Source organism: Schistocerca americana, chromosome X (assembly GCF_021461395.2).
Source record: "Schistocerca americana isolate TAMUIC-IGC-003095 chromosome X, iqSchAmer2.1, whole genome shotgun sequence".
In the NCBI taxonomy this organism is placed as follows: Eukaryota; Metazoa; Arthropoda; class Insecta; order Orthoptera; family Acrididae; genus Schistocerca; species Schistocerca americana.
Genome location: NC_060130.1, coordinates 665,484,555 through 665,509,521, shown reverse-complemented (window position 1 = coordinate 665,509,521; position 24,967 = coordinate 665,484,555). Strand labels below are relative to the sequence as shown.

The following is a 24,967-nucleotide window of genomic DNA, read 5'->3' as shown; positions in this document are numbered from 1 at the left end:
AGACCAGGGGTCTCCAAACTACGACCCGCGGTCCGAAAGCGGCCCGCGTTAGCTGACCGGACATCCCCGGTATCCGGCCCGCCAAATATTTGAGGTGGTACCTATACTGCCAACCATTGAGTTTCGAGGCCTATCGCGACCAATACACCGCGACATTGTCGGAGCTCTATCTTTACAAAGCGGAAGGTCATGGTTAAACTTGTGGCTATCCACAATAAACAGACAGACCATTTTCCATGCGATAGGAAAAAAAATAACGGTTAACAGACTAGTTTGGCGAAAACATTTTACGTAAAAAAATTATTTGCATTTTATTCTACTCAAGAGTCTGGTGCAAGTCTTTCAAATGGACGCCACTTCGCCGGCCGGTGTGGCCGTGCGGTCTAGGCGCTTCAGTCTGGAACCGCGTGACCGCTCCGGTCGCAGGTTCGAATCCTGCCTCGGGCATGGATGTGTGTGATGTCCTTAGGTTAGTTAGGTTTAAGTAGTTCTAAGTTCTAGGGGACTGATGACCACAGATGTTAAGTCCAATAGTGCTCAGAGCCATTTGAACCATTTGACGCCACTTCGGCGAATAGCCTTGGTAATCAATCATCATGGAAGATGCTTCTTAAGCGAGGTTTCACTTTCTTTTGATTACGTTGTAAAATACATACAGAATGTGCAGTGATATGCTTTTTTGTCGGTGAAATTCGCCAGAGTTTCGGTCAGGTACGTCCACCAACCAAAATTATGTAATTAAATAAAAATCGTAGTTCGTTTCAGTGCTAGCTGTTCCCACAACCTTAGATTTTTGCGATTTCATCTTTCCTTTAGCCTTACATTACGGTGATCATGGAGTGCTAGGGTGCTTTAATCCCTCTAGGTAGATCTTGGCCCTTATGACTTCGTGGAGGAGTCAGTGTGGCCCGCGGACTAAAAATTTTCTAGACACCTGGTCTAGACCTAAAATATGGGTCTTCTCCTATAACTCTGTGATTGAATTCTGGGATGGTGCTTTCAACAAGCGGCGATTAATTTCAAAGGTGTCGTTATATGCCTAAAAAGAACCGTCCTTCTCTGAGAGACTCGCGGCGATCTCGAATGGGTTGCAGTGTTACGGTGAGGCTGTGGCAACGGCGAGAGCGGTTGATCAATCTCCCTTTCCTTCCCCTCGGCCGCGCAGCCTAGCCGGGTGGTTGGGTGCGCGCGCAGGGTGGCAGGTGCCGGTGAAAGGCACGCGGAAACGCGCCTAAGGGCGAAAGTTGCGCAGCACGCCGGAGAAACAATGAATTTTCTGAGAGGCTGACCACCTGGCTGCACTTGCGTAACGTGCGCTCCGCAAGTGGAGCAATGCGAAAGCCAGCTGCTTGCTGCACGCCAAGCCACGCTTGCTTCACACCTTCGCTTGAGCTTGCGAAAGTCCAAGGACGCGGGCTGCATGCTTTGAAGGACTCTTGAGCCACGGCAACTCGTTCTTCAACGTTGTGTGCAATATCCCTGCAATAACAAGATTGTTGCTAACAGAGCACCACCGCAGTTTGGGCTTAATAGAGCCGTGAATGAAACTTGACTTTCCCGGACCCATCTCGACAGTTACACTAAGTGTGGACAAGCTAAACGAAGCCTTCTAAACGGAGATTAGAGCCGCATTCATTTTTAATGTCATGTGGCTCACGCCGTTCGTGCGTTCCTGTTTCATCTTACTGACGGCCACGAAGTGTGATCATTTTTGGAGGATGCCGCGCGCAGTTTATGGCGGGATTCGGTTCAATGTACGAGCCAAGCCTAGGAGCTTAAGAAATCAGGCGAGCAACAGGTACCTTCTGCAACTTTAGAGCGAATGACACTTGGTGAGCAGCCAAAGCCAGGGGTACGCAAAGGCTGCGCGGTCAGGCTGGGTTGACCGTGCACTTCTGCAGAGATACTTTACTTACGGTTGCCAGGTACCCCCCTTTTTACCGTCGGCTCTCGTCACATAGTGCAAGTATGGCGTGTCCGGTTTTCGTTAGGTTTCTTAGCGATGAAGACGAGGCGGCACAACATATCAGATGGAAACATTTAGAGCAAACATGAATAATATGTACATAATTTGCCAAAGACTACTTAAAATCCTAGAAGTGTGAATTTAACAGTCAAAGCACTTTCAATGTATGACACAAGTTGATGCTCCAACCAGGGAACAAGCAGCAGAAACTAGATTGTTTTTTTAGGTAGAAAAAGCGCAAAGTTGGATGGTAGTAAAGTCTCTGATTACTAGCAAAATTTCACGAAATTCAAGCAACAAAAGAAGAGACGACTCTGCGTTTAAGAAACTTATGGCACATGAAAAAGGGACATCTTTTTCCAAATTACAGCATGATAATGAATTTCACTCTGAATTATTGAAATTGACAGAATATTACTAAGAAATTCCAGGCCATAATGCCAACTCTGAAAGGGTGTTCTCTTCCATAAACGCCCAATGGACAAAGGAACGCAATAAATTGCAACCCGGCGAAGACGATGTTGTTGTTGTTGTTGTTGTTAATTAATTTGAAATTATGCTCTCAAGAATTCCACGAAATGATTTCCAAGACAAGGGAGTAAATGAGCAATACTACTACTTTATTAGGGATTATTGTTATTTCTTGATAATTCTAACTAAAATGACCAAATTTATTGAATATCTTTTTGTTTTGCGTCCCAGAAAAAAAAAGAAAATTACTTATTTTGTTGAATGGCGAGCATTTAATTTATTTTCACATAAGATTGTCTTCCGAAGAAGACTGAGCACTTAGTTGCTATCACAACTGACAAATTATAAGGCTGTCAACTGATCGTTTCTGTAGTTTAAGCATGTTTAAAGTCGATCTCGCAAAAAACTGACTGCAACTGATTATTAATAAACGTCTGAAAATAACCAGATGACTCTATTTCTATTTAAACAGGAAGTCCATCTTCTAGGGCAAAATTTCCGGCTAAATTTAACGCAGTCTGGGTTTTCCGTTTTTGGACCGGGCAAAGCTAACCGTAGTGCATGTCCATTCATACCACACAACCACCGAATTTAACTACGTCAGTTCGCAAATTAAAATTTCTCGGAAGAATTTGAAGAAATATCGCCTACCAAAGCATAATTCGGCCAATTTTGAGTACTGTGTTTCTGTTTGGCACCTTGACAAGTTGGATTAAAATAAGACAGAAAAAATCATAATGAGTTGTGCGAGGCCAGCACAGAAGTGCTCACCGAACTCCTTGGTGATTAACTATATTTAAGACGTGAACAGGTTGAACCCGAACAAAACCGTCAAAATTTCAGTGCTGTTGAGGGATATTTTCTTAGTATTTTGGTATGAGGGACCCGTGGTCTATGGTAACTCGTTGCAGAGTAATTGTTAATTGATTTATTAGGTCTGTTACCCCGATTACTTTTCTGTGTAAATAACTTCAAAACAGTGGAAAAGTCTGTAATATGCGGTCACCAGAACTTACGATACAAAACAGAATAATACAACGGTCCCCAGCCTAATCACGTGCACTTCTATCGCAGAGTAATACCGTCTCGCTCTGTCATTGCCTTCAATGAACCCACGCATGAGAAGCATTTCGGCCAACTCTTCTTTTGTGAACCTATCCATACTGCTGCGTATCGCAGCATAGACAGAACCTGGCAGACCTTAAATGCAAGCTAGAAGAAGGGAATTACTCTTGTCAACAGCAAGTACCGTGACTGACTAAAACAGGTGTGTTTCCGAATAAGACATACAGCCCATCTCGTCGACATTTCCACTTTCGTGCAGATATTTTCAGTGCAGTACAAATACAAAGATAAATTGGGGCGACAAAAAAAAACCAAAAGGAATCACTCGTGACGAGCCACTGGAGACCACGCGTCAACTACACCAAAATACTCAGAAAATGTTGTTGAATATCACTAAATTTTATCGGTCGAGTTTGGGCTAACGCCGCATAATGGGAAGAAGTATTCGTCTTCAACTTTTGTAGTCCTCAGTCGCGTATATTATTAAGATACGCTGATAATTATTACTTTGAAACCGTCCAATTACAACTGACTAAAACAAAATTTATGTGCTCTGCGTGTTTTGCCCTTATCCATCTTCAGTGGCCTGGAATATGTACATATTTTTGTTCGTACTATTTATTTTACATTTAGGACGTTGTATAATAGGTCCTGGAGCTTTCTCCTTCTATATGCCGCATTAATAATTTAAAGTTCTACTTGCAGATTTCGTGGATGCTGACCTACATGTGTTTGTTCCTTCGTTACGAACGGTCCCAAAGTAACAAAAAAAATGGCTCTGAGCACTATGGGACTCAACTGCTGAGGTCATTAGTCCCCTAGAACTTAGAACTAGTTAGACCTAACTAACCTAAGGACATCACACACATCCATGCCCGAGGCAGGATTCGAACCTGCGACCGTAGCGGTCTCGCGGTTCCAGACTGCAGCGCCAGAACCGCGCGGCCACTTCGGCCGGCTCCCAAAGTAACAATCAACAACATACCGTAAAAGCTATTAGTCTAATTTTTCGTTGGCAGACTTTCCAAGATGCAAAATTTGATACACAATATACACTCATAAATACCCTAACGGTCAACAGTTAGCGTTTAGTAGGATCTTTTGACCTGATGGCGGAAATTTGTCACGCCATGGACACTAAAAGACATCGAAAGCATTGGGCCCAAACACTGCTCGATGGCGTCGCAGATAGGATCAAAAGTACTAGGTAAAGTGAACTGGTGGCCAACAGGCACCCTTATTTCCTTAGTGTATTCTTCCAACCATTCTGACTCCATCAGGAGCCATGAGGTGGTGCATTGTTGCATTGTTGCATTATCATGCTGAAGGTATAGGATATGAGCGGGCTGGTGTAAGTGGCTAAATACTAGTCAGTTACCGGATAGTAGGTTTTCTTATTACTCGCAGTTGAGTGACATGGTAGACGTATTGAACCCCATTTCATCCTTTTTACACATATCCACACGAAGATGCCTACATCACACAGTTAAATGCTGTCGTTTTGGCAAATGGGTTGTCATCTCGCACAATGACGACCCAAAACATTACGATCAACTCTTTAATATCACGTAGGTCTACTTTTGGACTGCAATATAGCAGCAGTTCTGCATAGCATGGCTTCTAAGAGTCCTAATTAAGTTCCTGGAAGTGTGTGGCACCAGATGTCCACGCAACGTTCACACTGTACCCATGAGGTACGGGTCGGTGTTTTGTGGATGCGGAGCTGTCCTCGGTAGCGTCCCATGTTTGTTCTGTTACGTTCCAATCGTGCGAATATGGAGACGAAGATGTGAACGTTAATTCACTGTTGTGCTCCTGAAACAACTGCAGCACGATTCTGACCTTGGGACACAGTTATCCTGCTGGAAAATCACATCACTGTCTGGGAAGACGAAGGGATGTAGGTGGTCCGTAATAATGTTCACGTAGTCCACGGCTGTCGTTGTGGCACAGCAGCTCAGGTGAAAGCCCCTCCACCGGCCTGCAGGCCTGCGTCCTTGGCGCGGTGCATATTTCGAGCTGGTGTTGCCCCAGATGATTGCGTAGCGTATTCGTATACAAACGTCGACATCGTGGAAAAAGAATTATTCGTCCCACCATACGACTTGTTAACATTAAACCTCTCTGGCCCAGCGCTCACACCAGTCTTAAATGATGATGATGTTGGGTCAACATGGGAACACGTAGTGGTCATCTGCCTCGGAGCGCTATGTCATACAATGTACGTCGAACGGTGTGCTCTGGAACACTTGTGCCTGCAGCAGCAATGTAATCTTTAGTCAGATTTTCCACTGGTAGCAGCCTATCCCGCTTTACGGATCTGTGAAGACACCGTCCTCCGCGTTGCGCGATGAGGCGTGGAAGTCAAACTCGTGGCCTCCTCCTCGTTCTTTCACCATCCAGCAACTATTTTCCGTGACAGTCGCACGCCATTAGCCAACTTCGTCGTTTCGGAGCTACTCGTTCCCAGACGCCGGGCCATAAGCAACCGCCCTTTCGTTAAAGTTGGCTGTGTCAGTAGATATCCCTATTTGTTTTGTATCGTCGTCAGAATGATCTATATAGATACGCCGTAAGCCACCGCAAGATGCGTGGCGTAAGGTACGCTGTACCACTACTTGACATTTCCCCTCCTGTTCCACTCGCCAGTAGAGCGATGGAAAAACGAGTGTCTGTACGCCTCCGTAAGAGCCCAGATTTCTCGTATCTTACCTTCGTGGTCCTTACGCGTTATGTATGTTGGCCGCAGCAGAATCGTTCGGCAGTAAGCTTCAAATGTCAGTTTTCTAAATTTTCTCAATAGTGTCTCCCGAAACGAAAGCCGCCTTTCCTCCAGGGATTCCCGTTTGAGTTTCCGAAGCATCTCCGCAAAACGTAAGTTTTGTTCGAACCTACCGGTAACAAATCTAGCAGCCCCCCCCCCCCCCCTCTCTGCTTCGATGTGTTCCTTCAATCCGACCTGGTACGGATCCCAAACACTCGAGCAGTACTCAAGAATAGGTCGCAACAGCGTCATATATGCGGTCTCCTTTACAAGTGAACCACTCTTTTCTAAAATACTCCCAGTAAACCGAAGTCGGCCATTTGCCTTCCCTACCACAGTTTTCACATGCTTGTTCCACCTCATATCGCTTTGCACGTTACGCCCAGATATTTAAACGACTTGACTGTGTCAAGCTGGATACTAGTAATACTGTATCCGAACATTACAAGTTCCTTCTTCCTACTCATCCGCATTACATTACATTTTTCCACATTTAGGGCTAGCTGCTATTCATCAGACCAACTGGAAATTTTGTCAAAGTTGTCTTGTATCTTCCTACAGTCACTCAACTTACACACCTTACCGTACACCACGGCATCGTCAGCAAACAACCGCAGACTGCTCTCCACCCTGTCTGCCAAATCATTTATGTAGGCTATATAGATAACAGAGGCGGTCCTATCACACTTCCCTGGCGCCCTCCAGACGATACCCTTGTCTCAGATGAACACTCGTCGTCGAGGACAACATACTGGGTTCCATTATTTAAGAAGTCGTCGAGACACTGCACTTACCTATGAACTTATTCCAAATGCTCGCACCTTCGTTAGCAGCCTGCAATGGGGTACCGTGTCAAATGCTGTCCGGAAATATAGAAATATGGAATCTGCCTGTTGCCCTTAATCCATAGTTCTCAGTATATCATATGAGAAAAGGGGAAGCTGACTTCCGAACGAGCGATGCTTTCTAAAACCATGCTGATTCTTGGACATAGGCTTCTTAGTCTCAGGAAAGTTTATTATGTTCGAAGTGAGAATGTGTTAAAGGGTTCGCCAACAAACAGAAGTTGGGGATATTGGTCGGTAATTTTGCGGGTCCGTTCTTTTACCTTTCTTATATACTGGAGTCACCTGCGTTTTTGCCAGTCGCTTGGGACTCTGTGCTGGGCTATAGATTCACCATAAATGCAAGCTAGGTAAGGGGCCAATGCCGTAGAGTACTCATTGTAAAATCGAACTGGGATTCTATGCGGACCTGGTGATTTATGTTTCCAAATCTTTAAGTTACTTCTCTATCCCAGATGTGCTTATTTCTATGTCGTCCATATGGGAGTCTGTCCGATGGTCAAATGACGATATGTTTGTACAGTTTTCCTGAGTGAACGGTTTCGAGAAAGTGAAATTTAAAACTTCGGCTTTCAGTTTGCTATCTTTAACTGCCATACCAGACTGGCCAACAAGGGACTGAATGGAAGCCTTAGACCCGCTTAGCGATTTTGCATACGACCAGAATTTTCTTAGGTTCTCTGCCAGATCTCTAGCAAAAGTGTGACGGTGGTAGTTGTTCACCTCTGCTCAGCTCATATACTGTACTACCCTTACTTCATGTGCCTGTCTCGCGGTGAACATTGGTCATAATGTTTTGGCTCATCACTTCGTTCTCTACGTATTTGTTTTGGCGTCAGCTCAAGAGACTAAGCGGCCTTCATGTTTCAAGCGTCTAATGGAAGTGTTTTGACGCCCACATTGATTTGTATGTCGTGTGAGGGGGCAGTGATTTACGCACCTGTTAGCGGGGAGGTGGTTCTTGACTGTAATATTGTTCACTGATCGTTATTGTCCAGCATTGCACTGGTGGGGGATTTCTGTGCAGTGGACAGCAGTGATAAGGCCCCGATCAAATACGCAGAGCCGCACGAAGTGGCCGCGCGGTTTGAGGCGCCATGTCACGGATTGCGCGGCCCCTCCCTCCGGAGATTCGAGTCGTCATTCGGTCATGGATGTCTGTGTTGTTCTTAGCATCAGGTAGTTCAAGTAGTGTGTAAGTCTAGAGACCGATGACCTCAGCAGTTTGGTCCCTTGGGAATTCGCACATAAATGGAATATTTTTGAAATACGCAGCGTTGGACTGTGACACTTAAGCCCATTCTGTGAGCAAATGACATCCTATTCACGTGACACGCCGAAATATTACATTCATCGGCGAAAAATGGGGATTCTTTCTATAGCACAGAAGTTACTTAATTCAGCTGCTCTTTAGTATAAATTAGAGCACATTGAACAAGAGTTGGCATGGGGGGAGGGGGCGATTTCTGGAGTCTAACCTTTCCCCATAAAGTACCGAGGGGCTTTGCAAATCACACTGACTTGTATGCGGAGGAGCACAGCTGGCTCAAATCCTCGCCCCACCATCCGAATTCACCTGTTCCGTGGTTTCCACTCACCACTTTGGCATTGTTTCTATCAAAAAGTCCACTAAGATTCCTTTCTTAGTCTAATTTCAAATATGTCTAATGACAAAGTCGATGGGATGATAAGCTATCGTGTTTCACGTTTAGGTATCGGTACTACGTCGGATTTCTGTGGAAATAAGAAATATTTCACACTCCCGCCACTAGATGACGAGAAAAGACATTACTGATCTAAGACATAAAAGATTCAAATCCACAATTACAACAGCTGATTGATACGGGTGTACGGTCCCTTCGTTGCTTAACGGTCATGATTTAACGGGCTGGTTTTAGATGTATTCTTTTTCAGTTAAACCAGCGTTGGAAATAGTGATAAAAGAACTGCAAGATGCTTCCATTTGTTTGAAAGGAATCTCTACCCTCCTCCCCCATCCCACACTGAACAAATTGCATCTTTTCGACACCAAATAGTTCGCTTAACAAAGGTATGAGTAGTGTGTTTTCAACTATTGTACATAACAAAGTAAGAAGAGTGTGTTAAAGCCGTCGAGCAGATATCAGAAGGCAGAAGCAGCCAGAGTCCTCTCACAAAGCCCTGTAAGGCCTTCTGTTACCAGCTGGCACGCAGCCAAAAGCTGTGCAACTTCCTAACCACCGGCGTGCGTGTCGCTCAGTTTTCTCTCTGAAAGCTGATTCAGTTTACTGGCCGTTGAGACACTTCTGCGTTCGCTTGTTGCGTTCTTAAGATACCAACCACACACTCCACCCTTCTCCCTCCCCCCCTCCCCTTCGCCGTTGTCTCATTTTCCGCGGCCTTTTCTTACGTTCTTCATTTTTAGGACCCTGTATACATCCTGACAGGTTGCCAAATGCGCTTGAACAAGAATGAAAAAGTAAGTCATACAAAATTAACTCGAACCTAGATGAGTGAGACTAATCACAAAGTGCCGTTACATTCGCCATTTCAGTTCTTAATAAATGAAGATTTTCTCTTGTGTTCTAGAGCTTCGATGAATTTTATAAATGGCACTACACAACGCCATAAGCTGCTGTTTACTTTAAACAAACTAAATAGCAACGTTCAGTGGTATAAGTGTAGCTCGCTGAGACAGTGTAAGGGTTTCTTTTTTTTTTTAATCTTCAGCAGATACTGATAAATTTTCTATGAACAGAGGAGCTAGAAAAACGTTTTCGAGATACGAAACTGCGACAACAAATTGGACATTTCTGTAAGTTTATCAAAATGGTTCAAATGGCTCTGAGCACTATGGGACTTAACTTCTGAGGTCATCAGTCCCCTAGAAGTTAGAACTACTTAAACCTAACTAACCTAAGGACATCACACACATCCATGCCCGAGGCAGGACTCGAACCTGCGACGGTAGCAGTCGCGCGGTCCCAGACTGTAGGGCCTAGAACCGCTCGGCCACACTGGCCGGCTAAGTTTATCACTGCACGTTTTTGTAGACAACTGAGTTAAAACTTGTCATACTATTTAACTCCGCTGCATACTTCATCCTGTTCACCGCCGTTTTTGATGCCACGAAACGTACATCGTCCACTGAACTCTCGCTTATCCAAATCGGATTGTACTCTATTATTGGTTACTTGGACACGTTTGTCACTTGCCAGAGAACTTAGGTACTGGTAGTTGCAATTTCTCGTGGATAGTGTCCTTTCTGCAGACACAGAAGTTATCCTTTGCCTGGAAAGTGTGCCAGGACCACGACATTTCATGCTTCGAGCGTGTAATTTCATGTTACTTATTTGCAGGTAGTATTAGTTACAGTCCCAGATAGCGGGACTATCTATTAGAAGTGGTAACCACATTAAAAGAAGTCAATGGATCGTCACATTGTGATAAAATACCAGCCTGGTGCAGATCGTAACTAGCTATTTGTTTAGTCATACCGTTCCCAAAACGTAATAATTTAGCAATTATTAATGTCTGTTCAACTGTAATTAGGCGCGTCATAGTCATATATAGACATAATAACCCCTGAGGACATATAGTTGAGTGGACACTAGGATCCATTAGGTAAAGCAAACTGCCAACGAGCGAGATGGCCTGCAAAAAACTTATAACGGAGCGAGGTGACGCAGTGATTACGCTAATGGACTCCCATTAGAGTTCGTGTTCCCTGTATTCCCTAAATCACTTAAAGCAAATGCCGGGGTTGTTCCTTCTAGAAGGAAACGGACTAGTTCTTTCCCAGCTGGGCGCCGTCTCTAAAGGCTTTGCCGCCGCCGAAATGTTTGACACTAATCATGTTTCAGATTTGTACAGCCGATAAGATAGTGCTAGCAGCTTGGTTTGTGTCACGGAGCAGTGTAACAGAAATGTTGAAGGAAAAAAAAAACCCTTCTTGTAAAATTCCGAGAACAGGTTATCAAGGCAGGTGCTACCGTTACTCTTCGGCTTACTACTTCTCCGCTGCGCAAGCTGTTTAAATAAATAAATAAATTATTTATTTAGACTCCAGAAGAGTCATGAAGCAATCATTCTCGCTCCTTTTGTGAACGAAATGGAAGAAGCCTCAATAATGGGGTTTATTGAAAAATACCCAATTCGTAGTAATACGCCGAGTACAGTTACCGAAGGACTATACCCAGTGTTCATATGAAATGTTTCAGGGAAACTCAAGATAGAAAGAAAGAAAGAAAGCTTGATTTTTTTTGGGGGGGGGGGGGGGGTTTGAATTCTGCCGCTCCCAAGTTCTAAAACAATGGTGCAGTGACTCAATCGGTAGTAGTTTCCTGTTAGATTGTGCCATGTTTCCATATTCACGCCTACATGGCCCACGCATGCAGTAGCATCTAAATTGGACGACGCAGTTGGGATCCTGTAAGGTGAAGAAATTTCTATCGGCACAATTACGATGAAAGAGGGATGAGACTGCGGAAGAGTGCAGTTCATACAGCATCTGAAATTTATCGCAAGGCACTGACCTGGATCACGAAGCTCAACGCCGTACCTAAGTTTTTGAACCATCCCATGGAATCGCTTTGGTCTGGACATAGTGCTGTATCTTCTGTCGCTAAATGCAGTTGCTTCAGAATCTAATGAGCACTGCAGGTTAGGTACAGACAATAAGAGTGCTGCATCAGAAAGAAAAAAGAAAGTTGCAACCATGGAAATGAAAAGGATGGAACAGTAGCAAATCACGAACCTAGGGCGAAGAATCGCAGCGATGTTTCCTGTTCCAGATAGTCTCTATCGCCGTTTGAATTATTTTACTGTCACATCTGGTTCAGAGTGTTTACGAGACTCTAAGGTGCTGGATGAAACTGTATTAGTATTAATCACTTATTACAGTCTAGTGTAACGAGCTACAGTTGGACAAACATTTTATTCACGCATTGTCCCTAATCATATTATACCAAGCGTTTAAATTTTTAAAACTGTAGCTTACATGAAACTTCTTGTTAGATTAAAACTGTGCAATGGACTGGGACTCGAACCTGACACCCTTGCCTTTCTTCTCTCTCTCTCTCTCTCTCTCTCTCTCTCTCTCTCTCTCTCTCTCTCTGCCGGCCGCGGTGGTCTAGTGGTTCTAGACGCGCAGTCCGGAACCGCGGGGCTGCTACGGTCGCAGGTTCGAATCCTGCCTCGGGCATGGATGTGTGTGATGTCCTTAGGTTAGTTAGGTTTAATTAGTTCAAAGTTCTAGGGGACTTATGACCACAGCAGTTGAGTCCCATAGTGCTCAGAGCCATTTGAACCATCTCTCTCTCTCTCTCTCTCTCTCTCCCTCTCGCTCGCTCTCCCCCCCTCTCCCCCTCCCTCTCGCTCGCTCTCCCCCCCTCCCTCCCTCCCTCTCGCTCGCTCTCCCCCCCCTCCCTCCCTCCCTCTCGCTCGCTCTCCCCCCCTCCCTCCCTCCCTCTCGCTCGCTCTCCCCCCCTCCCTCCCTCTCGCTCGCTCTCACCCCCTCCCTCCCTCTCGCTCGCTCTCCCCCCCCTCCCCCCCCTCCCTCCCTCTCGCTCGCTCTCCCCCCCCTCCCTCCCTCTCGCTCGCTCTCCCCCCCCCTCCCTCCCTCTCGCTCGCTCTCCCCCCCCCCTCCCTCCCTCTCGCTCGCTCTCCCCCCCCTCCCTCTCGCTCGCTCTCCCCCCCCTCCCCCCTCCCTCTCCCTCCCCCTCCCCCTCCCCCTCTCACCCCTCCCTCTCCCCCCACCTTCCGGTCTAGCAGAATTATAATCGGCCAGTAAGTTTCAAATTAGCTGACACTCCGCCGCCGAGTGAAAACTCATTATGGCCTTAAAGTTTACATGTTTCCACTGTTGGAGTGTGCCGTTTTCAGAGGTATTACAAATGTCATAAAAACTTGTTTAATTTGAACTGGCAGTATGGATCGAATGGTATGATTAGAAATGACCTAGCAACATATTAAACTCTGCTTTAGAATGTATACAGCAATCTATAAAAGTTTCTTGAACATTATTTTTTGCGTATCTATGTAAAAGAATGTAAGGTGGGTGGTCCAGTTACTGAGCGCTTCAAATGTCTGTTTCTTCATGAGAACGAAAACTTAGAAACTAATTCCACAGATCATGTTCAACCATCTCATTTAGACAACGGAGTTATAAAATATACTCAACGTGACACTCCCCTTTTTTTCTCCTTCTCTTAGAAAAATACCGTTATAGAGTTAAGTCACTGTCTGTTTCTATGCCCTACATTCGTAATAGATAAAGGATCTTTAGATATTACAAAATGCGGAATAAAGGGAAGAGATGAGTCAGGTAAGACAACCTCACCTTCGGGGCTGATTTCATTGCAGTGTTTTCAGTGTGTCCGCCGTTTGAAAATATTAAAAAACATACGCCTTTGCCTGCCCACGTTGCTGAATAACAGAGCTCGTCGGCTGGCGACTTTCTCAGCACTGTACTCTGAACTGGGAACTCGTTTGGCGACGAGGAAATTGGGTTGCGTTCTCTTCCGCATGCAGCCTCGGAAGTGTGTCGCGCGCCACCGTTTCTCTTTGAATAATTTTCTACGGGGCACCGATTTGAATTTAAAAACATCTCGTGCCGTTTCTTATACAGCAGTGAACGTTTCCTTGAATGCCACGAGTCCACGCAACTTTGATTCCAACTGCTTGTCTCTGCAATGTAAAAAAGTGCACAAAATTTTTGTATTTTGAGTTTGTGGAGTTATAAACTACCGTGGCGTGTCCTCATACAACAAGACGTAGCTCCTCGGCATTTCCCCCTCATCCAGTTTAGATTTCTAGTACACACGGCGTTAGGACATCTGCAATTTTCCATCGACCTTTAGTGCAACGATAATGTCTTTTCGGCGCCATATGGCACCAATGTGAAATATTTCTCATTTCCGCAGAAATCCGACGTAGTACGTCAGCTTGTATGCGCTCCACGGCGGACACGGATTCGACTCCTGGTATACACTGTGTAATCAAAAGTTTCCGGAACCTAAAATTGGACAGTAATATGCGGTTTGTCCACTTTTCGCCTCTATGACCGCTTGAACCCTGCCGCGGGGACACTTTCATGAGGTGTCTCAGTGTCTGGAGCACTAGCAGCCCATTCTTCCTCAACAGTCGAAACTAGAGAAGGTCTGGAGCGAAGTCGATCTTCCTACTTAACCCAATTGCGTTTTGATTGAGACTCTTGGGGGGGGGGGGGGGGAGGGAGAGGAGGAAATGCTATTGCCCATCAACAATTCTCTCTCATATGCTGATTTGACGGGGTACATTCTCATGCTGACAGTCGTCGTCCCCGAACTGTTCATCTACTGTACGCAGTACACACTGCTGTACAACGTATTCGTGTCGTGCCGCATTTAACGTTTTCTTAAGCACAGTAAGGGGACCACACCGGTACCGAAACACCACCTCCGCACTTCACTGCTCGCACTACACAAGATGGTGGGGTGTCGCTTAGTGTTAACTACAGTTGTGTGTGGCTTATGAGGAGCTGCTGGAGCTGCTCGATAGTCGTACCCTTACTCTTCTTAACGTGCTTAGCATAATCATTGTGCTAGCTGGACTGTTGGTAGGAATTTGGAACTCAGGAGTGATTCCGTCCGCGTATTTCATGCGATTTCTTGCAACGACCATTTGCAATGCTCGACAGTCCCTATCCGTCAGAACATAAGGTCTGCCAGGTCTTGGTTTAACTGTGATCGTTCCTTCGCGTTTCCACATCACCAACAGTCGACTATGGCAGCTTTAGAAGTGTTGAAATTTCCGTAATGGATTTGTTACTCAGGTGACATACAATGATTATTCCATATTCGAAGCCACTAATTCTCCTGGCTGACCCATTCTGCTGCTCCTCTGACAACACTATTCTCCCCGCCCCATTTTATACTGTCTGATCCGCCTCTCGTGTTACGTGGTGGTCAGTTCTGCATGAAGTAGGGGTGTCCAGATATTTTTGACCGTTCCAGTATCTGGAAGGGTTTTACTTTAATGGAAGGACTCAGACGAGGCCCCTTAAACCCGAAGACCATCGACTAGTCGACTGAACGGGAAGTTTCTGATAGTTCCGATGATGACGTTAACGTCTGGGAGAAAAATTTTGTTGACATACCCCGTGATTTACTTGCGCCTCATATAAAGGAGTAAGCAGTGGTCGATGAACAAAGTGTGCTCTACTAGACGAAGTCGCAGTCATTTTTAGTAGTCCGTATCTCGATCGGTAAAAACGAAACCCTCTTAGGACCACTTTGTGTGTGACTTGAGATCCCTGTTCTCACAGGGGAAACTCCCATCGCCTCCCCCCCCCCCCCTCCGACCCCCTCAGATTTAGTGGTAAGAGGGCCCAGTGGACAGCCCGTCAAAAACTGGACACAGATCGAGCATAGAAACAGGAAGTAAGTTTACTGAACTGTGAAGGAAAATAAAGCAAAATAGAAAGGGTGAACGGTCAAAGAATTAGTAGTACAATATAGAGCAGCTGTCGAGAAGAATGGCATCGTGCTTAAGTGGTCACGGTGTTAGCGTGCCATGTGGACCACCCGTGTTCAAAAACCTCCCTCGTGCCATTTCTTCTTCTTTTTCTTCGCTGTTCGCTTTATTCAAATTTGTATGTCTCCCGAGGAGTAACGTCCGTTTGCAACAGCAAGGTGTAAGGTAGGGACCTATAATGGTATTTGATTCTGCAAAACTACTCTATTAACAGCCGAAAGGAAGTGGCTTTCGAATGGGAACCGCAAACGTACATGTGTAATATAACAGGAATCTCTTATCGACGCACCTAATTTGTACGACTGGTAAGTGAGAGAGATATGTCTCCTTGCCCGATGTAGGTGTTCACACGAATGTGAAAGTGATCACTCCCAAGGAAATGATGAAAATGTAAGTTTTGTCACATAAGCCGCAACATATGAGCTCAACATAGTTTCTCCGTACTCTGTCAGAACATATGTTTTTGACGTTTTTTAAAATTGTGTTCCGTTTTGGAAGGTTTGACTCTTGAATTCCTTTTGCTGTGACATAGTTCACGCCCGTTTATTTGTTGTTTTCATTTCTGTGAGACTTCTATGTGGTATCTCGCGTGCTCTCACTATTCATCACATTTTACTTGCGCCGATAATGTATTCTTACGACATGATCCGTATTCTATAGCTAGTCTATAGTATGCCAACTGCCAAGACTACAGAAAGAGAACAAACATGTCAATGACCGGACGGACAGTTCATAACGTTGTGAAGAAAAAAAAATAAATAACGCGGGAGGTTCGAACACAGGTCGGCCGTTTGTCAGTCCACCAAAAAAAAAAAAAAAAAAAAAAGAAAAATGGAAGCTTCTAATTTCGTGCAATCAAACGATACTATCATTTCCGTCTTATAGTTTGACAGAAGCAAGGTCAGTCATCAAAACTTGTAGACGAACTGTCAGTAGACATGCCGGGCATGGCAGTCTAGTGTTACCCGGCACGGTAGCTCAGTATGTTCGGGCAGAGGGTTACCTGCTCTCTGTAATAATAACAATAAAAAAAAAAAAGCTGAGTGAATAGATCAACGGCGAACTCGAAAGAGTGTAATGGGACGTCCGCCCCGAACAAATGAAACGAACAAAATGAGATCAACAACAAAAAAGTGGTAAAGCGTGCTTGGAAACAAGAGGTTGTGGGATCGAATCATGGTCGGACAACGAATTTTTCAGTTTTCATTTTAACCTACCATTCACCTCTAAACTATGTGAGGAATCGCCAGAAACAACACGTTGTTCGGATTCCACGTTGAATTGTAGATCTCCACTCCCCCCGTTGGGTAGCTGGGGTAGGTTAGGGATATGCAAGTCGCCAAAGTGGCGTCCAATAGAAAGACTTGCATCAGCCCATTTAGCCACATGACATTATCTATATACATAATTTGTTACGGAACACTCAGAGTGCGAGTCCTACACGTTTTATTTTCTGTCTGTCGGTCTGTCGCGGTCTGTCGCGGTCGGTCTGTCTGTCTGTCTGTCTGTCGGTCTGTCTCTTTACTTCTACTATTGCTGTAGCTGCAGTCACTTGAGCTTGATATAATCTTCAAATGTGGCATTCAAGCAAAAACTGATATAGTGCTAATTAAACAATTGTCAAGTGGTGGAGCATTTGTCCCATGTAGGATAACCCCACAAGCACCAGAAAGTCTAAATATGCGAGAAGCTAACAAATCACACAATTCAAAGTAAAGCGAACCACCTGTAATTGGTGTTTGTTTACCGGCTCAGTGAATAGTTTTTCACTACTTTTTTATAAGACCGCCAACCTCTGTTCAGAGAACTGACAGTCTAGTACTTAGTTTGCAAAACACAATCAGCCCGCAGGTATCCGACGTAGTACGACAGCTTGTCTATGCTTCACAGCGGACACTGATTCGACTCCTGGTACACACTATCTGATCAAAAGTGTGCGGAACCTATAAGCGGGCGTTAATGTGAGGTTCATACACCCTTCATCTTTATGGCCGCTTGAACGCAGCTGCTGGGCGGTCTTCGTGAACATTTTGTCAATATGGCCATGACCGATTCAATTTGCCACACTGTCCCTAACTGTCGCCCAGGAATCGGCCGTGCTCGTACTGCTTAACGCGCGAAGAGATCGAATCGGCGCGTCGGGTTCACAATAGTTACACCAAACAATCAGTGTGTGGTTTTCCAGGTGATTCTCCCACTAGATTAAGCGAATATCGAGTAGCTTCCCGACTAGACTCAGAAACGCAAACTGTACTGACGTCAACATACAACTAGTAACAGTAGCAGTTGTGCTTCTGGCAGAGCTGTACTTTTACAACATCCTCATGTTCTCTCACTCTTTTCGCAAGTGTAGCACTGCAGAGCTGCTCTCCTCGTCTTCACAAACGTAGTCATTCTCGTACAGTCCCTTCAAAGTATCAAATTTGTGCCCATGGAACACCGTGATACTTGTGAGGGAAAACTACTGTCGTTTCACCAAATACAAGCATTCATATTTCATAAGATCGTGTAACTAATGAGGTACTGAATGGAGTTGTGGAGAAAAGAAATTGGTGACAGCCCGAATAAGAGAAACGATCGGTTGATACGACACATTCTGAGACATCAAGGGACCACCAATTTAGTACTGGAGGAAAGCGTTGGGGGTTCGTAGAGGGAGATCAAGAGATGAATACAGCAAACAGATTCAGAAGGGTGTAGGTTGTAGTAGTTACTCGGAGATGAAGAGGCTTTCACAGGATAGAGTAGCACGGAGAGTTGCATCAAAACCAGTCTCTGGACTGAATATCACAACAAGAAGAGTGCCTATGATCATACTTCTGTGCGCACTAAAACAACAACAACAATGATGCGTTGTCTATTGCTATGTCGACAAGAGCTTTATCATACCTGAGCAAGAAATACCAGTCCAGACAATTGTCATAGGGTGGAAAGCATTTTAGTATGTAATTTTTCCACTATAGGCACTTGTCTATTTTGTCATTGACAAAAAATAAATCTGAACCCAAAAGGAAAAGTAGCAGATCACCACACCAATTTCATCGCATATCACTCTCGCCATAACATGCTCCAGTGAATGTTCACTAGTCATTCTCATGATCCATTATTTTGCAGTGCAGTGACAGCCTTGATTGTATAACTCTCAAGCAACGTCAAGAATGCTTACATTCAGATAGCAGCGTGACCATAAATTCTGTCGCTGGCCGCCGTGTCTTAGGTGCAACCGAAGTGTGCTACGATACTTGATAAAGATGGCTGACGATTGATTCGCACAGTAAGCTTTGAAGTTAAGTGGTCCGAGTCATTTTCTTATGCTTGGCTCGTGTTTAGTGCTTCCCTAATATTTTCGTTTCATAATATCACAAAAACGTTTGACTTGCGTACGTGTGACCTCTCCAATTAATTATCGAAATTGTGGACCTCTAAAATCGGAACCCCGTTAGAAATGGGTTATCTCCTTTGACTCAGTCTGACAGTTTGTGATTCTGATACAGTGTGACATTTAGTGTGTGTGTGTGTGTGTGTGTGTGTGTGTGTGTGTGTGTGTGTGTGTGCGCGCGCTTTTATATAAAGTCCCTGCGCCTAAAATTATATACGAGGACTAGTGCCAGAAACCAGACGCGCGTCGGAGAGTTGTCCCAGATGTTTCTGTTGTTCGTAAGCTCTTCCTCCACCTTTCGTGACCGTTCGATCTCTGGTTAGCAAGCTCGCTGTGCCGCGTGGAGGCGAGTCGATAATGACATTAGTAACTTACCGCGTCACCACAGAGCTCCGTGCACCTTTTTGCGTAAGCAGTCGCAAAAAAGAGTTAAATTCGTTTCCCACGTACTAGCTGTCACCAGTCAAACCCACATTAATAGTCACTAGTCAACAACTATTACTGTTCCTCGTGCGTATTGTTAAAGTGGATAGTGAACTGAACTTTTATTCTCTTGCAAAGCGTTAAGGTATAAAAATTTTTAAATAATAAACATTATTTGTATGGAGCAACGCAATTCACTGACAAATTTGATTGAGTCGCTTGCAGCTATCTGTATAAAACAGCGAGAAAAGTTTACAAAAAAAGTAAATTTATCTTCCTGACATTATTCGTTGGTAATTTACAACGGGATTAAAAATAGGGATTAGAATTACAATCAACTTAAACTGAAGCTATCACACTGAAAATGCTGTGGGGGAAGGCGAACCAGACATTGTTTTATTGACAAAACACCTAGCAGATGCAACAAATCAGCTAAAGAGAATGTGTACACTAGCTTGTCCGTCTTCTTCTAGAGCATCGCTACGCCGTGTCAGATGCCAGACAGCTGACCGTGGGTATTGAAGTAGCTGAAAGAACGGCAGCTAATGTTATATTATCGCAGAACGGTTGAGAGCGTGTCACGGAAATGATAAAAGACTTGGGGTAGCAATCACTCAAACAAAGGAGTTTGCCACTGTGGCGACATCGTTACATGAAATTTAAATCTCCAACTTTTTCCTCATAATGCCAAAATATTTTGTTGACTCCCCACCTACATAGGTAGAAATGACCACTTGTAATAAGAGAAACCAGGTCTAGAACGGAAACATTAAGTTGTTCGAGAGTGGAACGGTCGAGACATGTCTGAAAATGGTTCTACACTATGCGATCAAAAGTATCTGGACACGCCCAAAAACATAAGTTTTTCTTATTAGGTGCATTGTGTTGGCAGGTACTCCATACCAGTGATCTCAATAGTCGTTAGACATCGTGAGAGAGCAGAATCGGGCGCTCCGCAGAAGTCACGGACTTCAAACGTGGTCAGGTGATTGGGTGTCACTTGTGTTATACGTCTGTACGAGAGATTTACACTCCTAAACATCTCCAGGTCCACTGGTTCCGATGTGATAGTGAAGTGGAAACGTGAAGGGACACGTACAGCACAAAAGCGTACAGGGCAGACTTCGTCTGCTGACTGACAGACATCGCCGATAGTTGAAGAGGGTCGTAATGTGTAATAGGTAGACATCTGTACAGACCAGCACACAGGAATTACAAACTGCATCAGGATCCACTGGAAGTACTATGACCGTTAGGCGGGAGGTGAGAAAACTTGGATTTCATGATCGAGCCGCTACTCGTAAGCCACACATCACGTCGGTAAATGCCAAACGACGCCTCGCTTGGTGTAAGTAGCGTAAACATTGGACGATTGAACAGTAGACAAACGTTGTGTGGAGTGACGAATTACGGTACACAATGTGGCGATCCGATGGCAGGGTGTGGGTATGGCGAATGCCCGGTGAACGTCATCTGCCAGCGTGTGTAGTGTCAACAGTAAAATTAGGAGGTGGTGGTTTTATGGTGTGCTTGTCTTTCTCATGGAAGGGCTTGCATCCCTTGGTGTTTTGCGTGGTACTACCACGGCACAGGCCTACATAGATGTTTTAAGCATCGTCCTGCTTCCCACTGTTGGAGAGCAATTCGGGGATGGCGATTGCATCTTTCAACACGATGGAGCACCTGCTCATAATGCACGGCCTGTGGCGGAGTGGTTACACGACGACAACATCCCTGTAATGGACTGACCTGCACAGAGTCCTGACCTGAATCCTACAGACCACCTTTGGGATGTTTTGAAACGCTGACTTCGTGTCAGACCTCACTGACCGACATCGATACCTCTCCTCAGTGCAGCACTCCGTGAAGAATGGGCTCCAGTTCCCCAAGAAACCTTCCAGCACCTGATTGAACGCATGCCAGTGAGTGGAAGCTGTCATCAAGGCTAAGAGTGGGCCAACACCATACTGAATTCCAGCATTACTGATGGAGGGCGCCACGAACTTGTAAGTCATTTTCAGCCAGGTATCCGGATACTTTTGATCACATAGTGTTACGTACACTGTGTAAAACACTTAAGCATGAATTGCTGAGTAGTCATCATAAGGGGCAGTCGAATGAAAATGATAGAAATGGAAAAAAGTAAGTCAAATGTTATTTTGAAAGTAATCTCCAGAACTGTTAATAAATTTATCCCACTGTGCGACAAGCTGGTCAATGCCTCTAAGGAAAAATCTTTCCAGTTGCCCACGGAACCATGATTGTACACAGCTATGCATCGCTTCGTCCGAAGCAAATCGCTGGCCACGAATGTCTTTCTTCAGGGCATCAAAAATATGGAAATTTCGTGGGGAAGATGTTGGCACTATATGGAGGATGTCTTAAGGGTAAGAGCTTCTTAGCGAAACTTCTGCAGCGTAGTCCAGATGCCCTGGAATGTTGAGGGACGGCATCATTCTGTTGCAGGATAATGCCCGTTCACGTGGTGTTTTAAGTTGTTTAGATGACGCGGCAGAAGTTTCGCTGGGAAGCCCTTAGACACTCTCCATACGGTTGCGATCTCTCCCCATGTGATTTCCGTATTTTTGGAGCTATAAAGAAAGACGTTCACGGCTGTAGATTCGCTTCGCACGAAGACGTGCATGTCTGGGACAATCATGGCTCCATAGGCAACGGCGAAGGATTTTCCATGAAGGAATTGATGTTGCCTCGCAGTGGGATTAATGTGTTCAGTTAAGACGATTATTTTTGAAATAATGAAAAATTTACTTTTTTCCGTCCATCTTGTTTTCATTTGACTGCCACTTATAAATAAAACCTTCTTATGACGTGTATTATTTGCTAAATGAGCGAAGAATGTGGCACATTAATTAATTTCTTTTCTGACCCCGAAGTTAGCATTCAAATGTAATAGTTCATTTGCAGAGGTCATTCCTCTCTGAGTAGGGTTACGCAATACAAATATTGAAAGAATAAATGCTTGGCGAAAGTTTAATTAATAATGTATGCATTTGCGCAATAGCTGGTTGCCAGATTTTCATGCCTGGATAGTACACGTCAGTCTTATTGTATTCATTTGAAATGTGCACTACGGCAGGGTAGAACCACATTCCTAGGCTCCGCACTGTTAATCTACCTACGGCTTTTACTGCATGTTTCCATCCTAACTTTTCCTTGGTCTGCCAAAATCTCTCTTCTCGAATATACGCACAGTCATTCTGGCTCAATTCTCTTATGATGTTAAGTCGTCTTCCGTCTTCCCATAACTTTCCTTGTACGCAACGTAGCAGAAGTTCTTCCCTAATGCAATACTTTATTATTCTACCTGTCCTTCTACAGCCATTATCAGCTCTTACAGATTTTATTTGTGCTCTTTTAGGATGTCTCTCTTTATTTAAAACAGATGACCTGCTTCAGTAAAAAAAAAAATGATGGAAGAGCAACACTGTTATAATATGTTAATTTCTTTCAGTGTTTTGGTTTTTAGATGTCGGTTTTTCTCATATAATACTAAACTTGTTCTCTATATTTTGTATATCGTTGTTGTTATTAGACAAGTGATAACCAAATAATTAAAATCGTAAAAATAGGTACATCTGTCAACTGGAAGACTGGGTTGAAGACCACACGAGTTTACTAGGAATAATCCTATTCGAGGTAATGCGTCGTTAGCTTCCCCAGAGCTTTAGACTGACAGACCCAAAGATGGAAAGAGGTGGTAAGTGACAACTAAAAATTCTATAACCGTGGATCGAATTCGAAGCCTTTGAATTCGCAGCCTGTCACTTGAACACGAAGCCACCGAGCTCACTGCATTCGATTATTAACAGTGTTAGTTTACATAGGGATTTTTTTGTCCAAAGAAGAAATTCTTTTGTAACGTAATTTGTAATATGCTCAGAAAGAATTAGTCTGTCGCATTTAACTTTTGTGTGTGTGTCTGTGTAATAACACAAACTACGAACTCCGGAAGCAAAAAGACCAAAATGGATATTCCCCATCCGTGGTAGGGAGATAGTACTCGACTGAAGAATTTGACAGCAGTATTTGCACTTGGTGGAGGTACAAACGGGACATGACATTTAAAACATGTTTTCAGGTTTAAGAAAAACTAAATCTGTCTCTAGTAACTTATCTATTGTCATTGAAACTGGAGTGCTGTTTCAGTTGTATGCTACTCAGGCGGCAAAAGTTAAGGATGTTGAGAGGGGCGGGTTTGTGCCGCTCAGCACTCACAAGAAATTGGAGCACGATTCCTTTAAGTTGGCACAAAGTTTCTCAAGCAGGACGATGCCTAGTGGAATGTTGTGGGGTTTTAAACAAGCCTTAATGACTTTCTTACCTTATCAGCAGAACATACGTACTAGACATTCCGTAAACTCTCTGGAGACTGAAAAAAAACAAAGCTAATCAAATTCAGACAATAGCGTAGCTTTGGCAGTAGACGTTCAACTCAATTCTTTGTTCATTGTTTTTAGACGTACAGAGTGGACTGAGCCGTTGCATTGGGCGAGCGTAAGCCTCGTCAGTCACGTTTTGTGTATTTAGAGAGGCGGAGTCCACGCGCGGCTGCGGTTAGATAAGAGGTGCCTTGTGTGTTGCAGGTGACAGAATAACATGACGACCAGCTGACCACGGGGCCACGTGCGTCCATGTGTCTGCGCCTGCGCCCGAGCCCGCCTGCCCAGCTGTCCGCGCCTTCTGTCGCTGAAGGGGAAGGGGAAGGAGAAGGAGAAGGCGAGTTGGAAGGGGAAACCAGGTTTGTTTGGTCGCAGGCGCTGCGCAGTGCAACCCGACACCTCGCCATCCTCGCATCAAAACAATCCGGCGCCCAGTCATACAGTATGGTTCGGAAGTGTGCTCAGTGGACCCTGACATAGGAATGTCTGCAAACCAGAGGCGTTTCATCCATAGAGCGCATGCTGTACCCCCCCCCCCCCCCCAATCCCCATCCCGGTGTCGCGGGCCTTGCAATCGCACTCTCCAGTCTTTCGGGGAAAATTAATAGATAGCAGTTTTAATTGAAAATAATGTTACTGTTTAAGACTAACAGCGCATATCTGCGCAGCCTTTTTCATGAACTAGGAATAACAAATCGCTGACAATAACAGTTTGTATTCCAACGTTTAAAAGAAGGTATAGCAGGTTCCCGATTATCAGGGTATGGTTTTACGGATTACCCGCGCGAAGTTGGGTGGTGATTGGAAAAAAATTTAAAAATGAAGCGTATACTCTACGACTCATCTTTTACAGCTGGAAGACGATGCGTACCTAAATTCCACCGCCAGACATAACCAAAATATTTTTCCGGTTTTTCCACGGCTGATTTTCGGTCCGTGTTTTTGCCTACCGCTTTACCAAGGTACTAAAGTTCGTAATTTCTAACCCACGTAAAATCGACATTGAAAGGGAATGATCTTCTGGAACGGTTACCTTCAAAATTCTTGCCCTCTGTTAATGGAAATGGAAATGTCGTGTGGCTAGGGCCTCCCGTCGGGTAGACCGCCTGGTGCAGGTCTTTCGATTTGACGCCACTTCGGCGACCTGCGCGTCGATGGGGA

The 24,967-nt window shown here is 44.7% G+C and overlaps 1 protein-coding gene across 1 annotated transcript in view; it reads left to right on the top strand.

The window, feature by feature from the left end:
- The window catches only part of LOC124556847 (protein FAM214A), a 233,498-nt gene that overhangs the window by 117,184 nt on the left and 91,347 nt on the right, over positions 1-24,967 (top strand). The window contains exon 3 of the mRNA XM_047130866.1: positions 24,011-24,165. The gene's annotated coding sequence lies outside the window, so the exon portion shown is untranslated. The remainder of the gene's footprint in view (positions 1-24,010; positions 24,166-24,967) is intronic.